This window comes from Danio rerio, chromosome 4, assembly GCF_052040795.2.
Source record: "Danio rerio strain M-AB ecotype USA chromosome 4, GRCz13ab, whole genome shotgun sequence".
Classification (NCBI taxonomy): domain Eukaryota; kingdom Metazoa; phylum Chordata; class Actinopteri; order Cypriniformes; family Danionidae; genus Danio; species Danio rerio.
The window spans coordinates 37284660-37292500 of record NC_141024.2 but is presented as its reverse complement, the minus strand read 5'-3'; the positions used below and the strand labels follow the sequence as shown (position 1 = coordinate 37292500).

Below are 7841 nucleotides of genomic sequence, written 5' to 3'. Positions count from 1 at the left end.
GGAAAAAGGAACAGAGAACAAGGAAATGCTACAAACATGCTTGAAAGGACACGAAATGAAGATGCCGGAGAAAACAGCAATGAGACATGGGCAACAGCTGTCTCAAAGAAAAAAGAAGGGAAAGGAGGTGGTCAAGAAAAGAAAGGGGATCTACAATCAATTGCAAGTATTGAAAGTGAAAAGAATACTGAAGGACAAAGGAATGCTTTAAGTCAAAAACAACAAATGCTGAACAAACTAAAGAAGCAAGCAAGATATCAAAGAGAATATAAGAAGGAAGCCACACTGACAATGATGATAAAGGATGTTGAAAACTCAACTATAAACAACATAATCAAAGCAGTTGAAGACAAAGTCGGGATTGGCAAATTAATTGGACTGAGAAGGAAAAACAACAATGAATTTGAACTGACAATGGAAAGTGAAAAAGAATGCAAGATATTGATTAACGGACTGATGATTAATGGAGAAGAATGTGAAGTGAAAAAGCTGTGTGCAACAGAAAAAATGGTATCTTTCCTGAACTTGCCCAGTTATATACAGGATGAGGAGATACAACAGAAAATGAGTAATTGGGGAGTAACTCCTATACTGCCAATAAGAAGGAAATATCATCCGGGAACAATGGTTGCAGACGGAACACGATTTGTGAAGGTAAAGTTTCCCAAAGAAGTTAAATCTTTACCATACAATGTTGGCTTCATGACGGAAGAAGGGATGCAGTATTTCAGAGTGATACATGACAATCAACTGAAAATGTGCAGACTTTGCTCAAGTACAGAGCATGAAAAGAAAGACTGCCCAAATTTCACGTGCAGGAGATGTCTTCAGCAGGGGCATTATGTGCGGGACTGCGAAGTTCCGCAGTGCCAGGGCTGCGAGAGGGCATCAACAAGATGTAACTGCAACAAAGAGGAGGAAGTTGAAAGGATGGAAACACAAGCGTCACTTGAAAATACTGCAACAGAAAGGAAGGAGGACAAAACAGGAGAAGAAAACAATACAGAAGAGGACAGAAATGAGCAAGAGGATAAAGAAATGGAACTGGGAGAAGGAGCAAACAAGGAAGAAGGAGAACCAAATAATAGACAATTTGCTGAGGAACAAAATGATGAGGACACTATAGAACTGAACAACGAAGAGAGACAGGAGAAAACAAGGACTGAGGACAATGAAATAAGAGCAATAAATGAGGTAAGAGCAATGGATTTTGAAAGGGGGAATTATGGACTGGAAAAAAAAGAAAAAGGAAAAAAGATAAAAGATTTAAAATCAAGATCTAAAAGTGGCCTAAACATTGAAATGGTTCTACAACGGCAAAAAATAAGAAGAGAAGAGATTAAAGAAAGAATGGAAAGGAAAAAATTTGAAAAAGGAGATGCAAGAAACATTTGTTTAAGTGACAGTGACTCAGAATGAGTGGTGGTTATTGGTTTATCCAATAATTATACTAATGAGTAATGTATGTGTGGTATCATTGAATGTAAGAGGATTGTCCAAATGTGAAAAGTTTGAAAGATTAACGTGTTTGACGAAAAAGTGTGATATATTATGTTTACAAGAGACAAAGTGGGAAAATGAGATTAAAAATGAAATGAGAAAATTATGGAATGGTGAAATATTTAGTAATGGAAATATAGAAAAGAATAGAGGAGTGGCAATTTTAATAAAAAGAGGGATTTTTGAGAAAGTAGAATTAGACTATAAAGACACTAATGGAAGAAAAATAATTGTAAAAGTTCTGTATGGTGGGAAAAGTTTTAGAGTATGCAACATACATGCACCAAATGAGGAAAAGGACAAATATAACTTTTATAAGGAAATAGATAAGCTAATAGAAAAGAATGAAAACATATTTATTTTAGGAGATTTTAATATTGCCATGCAAAGATTAGATATAGATGACTCAATGAATTTTAGAACAGACAGAGGGAGGAATGAACTACAAAATTTAATGAGAAAATGTGATTTGGTAGACGTATGGAGAGAGCGGAATGGTATGAAAAGAGAGTATTCAAGAAGAGAAATTGCAAATAGGATTTTAAAGCAAAGTAGAATTGACTTGTTTTTATGTAAGAAAAAAGAAGTACAATATGTTAACACAATTTTATATAAAACCTATAGTGAAAGTGATCATGATTTTTTATGGATAACAATGAATTTTAATGAGATTGAAAAAGGACCAGGAGTGTGGATACTCAACACTGAGCTGTTAAAAATAGAAAGTTATAAAATGGATATAGAAAATATAATAATTAATAGTGTGAATGATGAAATGTTTGAAACAGAAACAGGTTTATGGTGGGATAATCTTAAAAATAGAATAAAAGAATACTCAATAAATATATCAGAAAAAATACAAAAGGCAAAAAAATTCAAGGAAAATAAAATTAGAAAAGAATGGAATGAAGAAATGAGTAAAGTAAATGGGATAAATGTTGACAAAATAATTGAATTACAGGAAAAGCTGAAGAAAATTGAAGAAGAAAAGTGTAAAGGAGTAATTATTAGAAGCAGAGCTAAAGACATTGTAGAAGGAGAAAGAAGTACAAAATACTTTTATGAATTAGAAAAAACAAGACAGAGAGCAGCTATAATAAAATGTATAAAAACACAAGATGGGAAAACTGTAGAAGACAAAGAGGGAATTTTAAATGAAACTAGACGATTTTATAAGGAATTATTTACAGAAAATGGAGTAAATATAAATGATGAACATTTTTTATTAGGAAAAATAACAGCAAAATTAAATAAAGAAGACAAGGAAATGTGTGAGAGTGAGATAACAGATTTAGAAATAGAAACAGCTATTGATCAGTCGAGAAATGGGAAAAGTCCAGGAATAGATGGACTACCAGTTGAGTTTTATAAAGTTTTTAAAAATGTTTTAATTCCTATTTTAAATGAAATATACAGTGATATTTATGAAAAAGGGGAGTTAACTAATAGTATGAAGAAAGGAATGGTGAAAATGATTTATAAAAGAAATGGAGACAAAGGAGACTTAAAAAATTATCGACCCTTAAGCATGCTGAACACTATAAAAATTTTAGCAAAGGTTTTAGCTAATAGATTGAAAGTAGTTGTACCTAACATAATCAAAACAAATCAAGCATATGCAGTTCTAAAAAGAGACATAACTGATGTCATAAACAATATAAGAGATATAATATGGTATATGAGAGAGGAAAAAGAAACAGGATATATAATCAGTGTCGATTTAGAAAAAGCTTTTGATAGAGTGGAACACAAATATATGATGGATGTAATGGAGAGATTTGGTTTTGGAGAAAGATACTTACAATGGATAAAATGTTTATATGCAGATATAACAAGCTGTATAAAAGTAAATGGTTTTTTAACTTAAGATTTTAAAATAACAAGATCAATAAGACAAGGATGTCCAATGTCAGCACTATTATACACACTTGTATCTGAAACATTGGGATTAGCAATTGATAATGAAACGCAAATACGAGGATTATGTATAAAAGGAACAGACTTAGAACACAAAATATTTCAGTATGCTGATGATACCACTTTAATAGTAAAAGATATTAAAAGTATTGAAAAAGCAGAGGAAATTTTAAACAGATATTGTACACTGTTAAAAATTGTCCCGTTAAAAAAACAGTAAAATACTGGCAGCTGCAGTTGCCAGCAATGTACTGTTATTTTACAGTATGTTGCTGTAAAAATACATGGACTACATTGATTTACACAATACTCAAGTGAACTCATTTTGCTCATTGAAAGCAACTGCCTCAACTTGGTCAACTGCTGAATGAGTTTATGAAGTAATGTGCTATATATGCTTAGAAGTATACTTATAATAATAACTTGTTTTAGTTAATTAGAAAAGTTCGGTTTAATTCTAATGTCTTATTTTTCACAACAGCACACATACATGTAAATCTGGAATCACCAGAGAGATTCTGACTGCATCAGCCACTAAACAGCCGCTATCTTTAAATAGAGAAACATGCAGAATAACATCAGCAGTTCATTGTTCATCTTTAACTCATACACTGGCTCTACTCTCCTCCACAACGGTGACACACAGAAGTAATCGGCTTCAAGTTTTACAGTAAAATACTGTTTTTTCCTTGATTTAACAGTAATCTACTGGCAGCTGTGGTTGCCAGCAATCTACTGTTTTTTTACAGTCTATTTCCGTAGTGTAAATTAACAGTATATTACTGTTAAAATAAATTTTTACACTGTGTTTTTACCTCTCACACCTTTAACCCTTTAAACCCCAGAGCATATACTTCAGTTTTTATTGAAGTGTCCACACTACTGAGTGTTCAAGAAACATGGAGCAAAGCTGAAGTAAATTCATTAATTAACTGACTAATTAAATGATAATTGAGGATTAACAATGAACAAATGAAGAAATACTGAAGGAAAAAAACAAGAACAGAACATACAAAACTTTAGTCACAGCTTTATAATGAAATAACCTGAAGAACAACAAATGATTAAATCATTTAAATGATCAGCGGATGATTAAACAACTCTACAAACATCATCACCAGCTACACTTATTACTTAATACATGTATTTTTGTATAACATCTACTAAAGTTCTTCTTGAGAAAAAGTTAAAGTTTTATGTCACCATCATGGAGAACAGAGTTTGCTTTAGTTGGGCTCTTAGCCCTGTCATATTTAACATTTATATATCTTGGCTGCTGCAATTGTTAAGAACTTTGTTTAAAAAGCTCCTTTGTTGTGGCAAGCCAGCCGAAAACCTAAATAAGATATGGTGATGTTCATTTTGCTGTTAAATGGCAGAGTCTGTTCTCATTTAGTGTAATATAATTTATTGCTGCTATTCAATGTTAAATCTATTGTTTTACATTATATGTCTATATATGGCAATGATTTCTGGAAGTTTTTAAGAATATCTTGGACAATAACACTGCTCTATGGTGTCAAACGCACTCAAAGAGACATCAATAATCAGCATATGAACCTCAATAATGGTGACAACTAACAAAATTAACAGTTTAACTCACAAACAGGCAACTGAAAGTCTAAACATAAACAAAAGCAGAATCAAACACAAATAAAGAAAACTGTGAGACCATTATACAACATTTATTTATACCGCAATGCATGCTGGGATATTTGTACAGTGCCACTCCCAGCATGCATTGCAGCATGAAACATTTGAGATGTTACCATTGTTGAGATACAAGGTCAGATTCATGAGGTCTGAGTGTGTATTTGTCATAACTGAACTGTTTTTGTATGTTATTTCTTAACTGTTAAGTAATTACAGAGGTATCTTTTCTGTTTCCACTTCTCATTAATTAAATTAATACCTGCAACTAAGCATAAAATCTATTGCATGAGGCCCTTCCTCCAGATTTATACCAAAACATTTATCAGAACTAATTTCAGACAAATAGATTTCTCTATTTATTGACTTCCCAACTTTATTGCTATAGTACAAACGTTTAGTAAACTCTGTATTACAGTAGTCGAAAAGTCTTCTTAAATGAGTTCAAGGGTGAAGAGCCCAACTAAACCAGCCCCTCACTCCATTACGGTGACACAAAAAACACCTTAATTTCTGTTGGATCTCAATGTGAATAGTATGGAAGTCAAATCAGTCAGTAATAAGTGTGTCTGCTGTTGTTTGTGGAGTTGTTTAATGATCCTCTGCTGAGACTGAAGCTGTTTTATTTTATTTTGATTTTATTTTATGTTGTAACTCAAGTCACTGTTTGTGTTTCTTGTTTATTTTCTTCAGTAATTGTAATTATTAACAGCAGGTGTTCATCAGTGTCTGAATTCACTCATTAGTGTTCATTAACTCTGTCAGGTGAACTATATTAGTTAACTAGTGTATGAAATAGTGAACAAGGACACAAAGTGTGATTTCAAACACAGACTTCAAAACATCGAATCTGAACTCTGTTAGCTCACAGTTTTCTGCAGTTGGTTACTTTCTCGAAAACAAAAATGTTACCCAGAAAGCACTGTTTTTAACAGAATATTACTGTTTTAGTGAAAAAACATTATTTTACCGTAGAATCTGACCGTTTTTTAACAGCAATTTTTTACAGTGTAGGTAGGTAGGGTTATTTGTCTAGTTTGTATATTTGTTTAGTTGTTATTGATTTGCAGAATTATTTAGCAGGCATCACACCAAACAACATGCCAAAGACAACATGTTCACATTCAACAGTATATAAAATAAATAAATAGAATAAAACACAATAAGCAGTCCAGCTGACTAGTCTTATTGCCCTGTTTTTGACACCACAGGGAGACAGTATCTCTGCTCAGATGGCAAATAGTCAAATGAGGAACTAAATGGGTGCATTGAATCAGCCACAATACTGATTGCCTTTATGACCACTCCATCTTTGTAAATGTATTCCAGTTTACTAGAAGTGGTGACTATTTTCCTTAAACACTTTTCTTGACTCTCAGTAGCATTGCCATACCAGCAAATACTGCAAACAAGTCAATATACTTTTAATAAAAGCAGAGTAAAATATCTTAAGCATTTTATTGCTGATTCAAAAGGACATCAAAAAACAATGTCTCTGCTTAGCTTGAGTGTTAATACACTTAACCCACGAGTCCTATCTCTAAAACCAGGTCAAAAAACTTTTCTGTATGCTCTCCATTAATGAATGTAGGTGCAATATATTATATTATATTATATTATATTATATTATATTATATTTTATTTTTTTCTCAAGTCTATACACATTTCTTTATGTTTTTTTATTCAACACGTTTAGAATCATTACATCACTTTATGAAAAAAATCCAAGAATGGCCATGTTTCTCTTTTCTGCCATAAAAGAGGCTCATAAAGACTGAATCATCAGCATATTTATTGCCTGTTCCATACGTTTAATAAGATGCTTGTTTTATATTTGGCTTTTTTTTTTTTTACCAAAATCTTAAATTCTGCCTTCATTTACTCATCCTTAAATGGTTACAAACCTGTTTAAGTTTGTTTCTGTTCCAAACAAATACATTTATTTAGAAAAATGTTAAAAACCTTTACCCATTGACTTCCATAAATGATAAGTGGTTACTGTTATTTTTTTGTCCAACAGATTAACGAAACCCTTGAAGGTTTCTTGAGGGCCGCTGTGGTGCTGAGTTTAGCTCCAACTTGCTTCAACACACCTGCCCTGGGGTTTCTAGTATATCTAGTAAGAACTTGATTAGCTGCTTCAGGTGTGTTTGATTAGGGTGACCCGAGTTTGGACACCCCTGCATTAGAGGGAGAGTAAATAGTGAGTAAATTTCACTTTTTGGTGAACAATCACTTTTTAAATCTATAAAATTAAAGTATATGTGCAGCTTTTACAATGTTAGTGAAGATATTTTTCTTGTTTTCCAGGATGGCCTGATGCCTGTAGTCAGTTGGATGATTATATACACTAGATGCCTTGATTCTGCATGAATGGAGGATTAACCACTAGGTAGGTCTGTCAACCATATGTTCATAATAACAGAATGAGCTTATAACATTTACATAATGAAAATTTAAAAACACAACAAACAGTTTTGTTTATTATATGTAATACAATGGGCCCTATCATACACTCAGCCCAATAAGGCTCAAGACGCGTTTCTATTTTTAGACCAGTGCAACACTAGTTTTGCCGTTTCCACCATGTTGTTTAAATAGTAAATCCATTTGCATGTGTATATTTGTATTTTTTTTTAAACAAGCTTAGATTTGTCCACTTGTCAGGTTTTGGACCATATGGGGCATAGCATGCGTGTTTGGAAATAACTCAGTTGTTTGAGCACAGTAGCACACTTCCTTATAATTGTTCACTTATTCGTTTGCTGGAAATT

The 7841-nt window shown here is 32.5% G+C and overlaps 1 protein-coding gene and 1 long non-coding RNA gene across 2 annotated transcripts in view; both read left to right on the top strand.

Moving 5' to 3' along the window:
• LOC141381693 (uncharacterized) overlaps positions 1 to 7841 on the top strand; it is an 835171-nt gene that overhangs the window by 408776 nt on the left and 418554 nt on the right. The window lies entirely within an intron of this gene.
• LOC148680292 (uncharacterized) overlaps positions 5530 to 7841 on the top strand; it is a 790608-nt gene continuing 788296 nt past the window's right edge. Inside the window, exon 1 of the long non-coding RNA XR_015942918.1 lies at positions 5530 to 6081. This is a non-coding gene — a long non-coding RNA (uncharacterized LOC148680292). The remainder of the gene's footprint in view (positions 6082 to 7841) is intronic.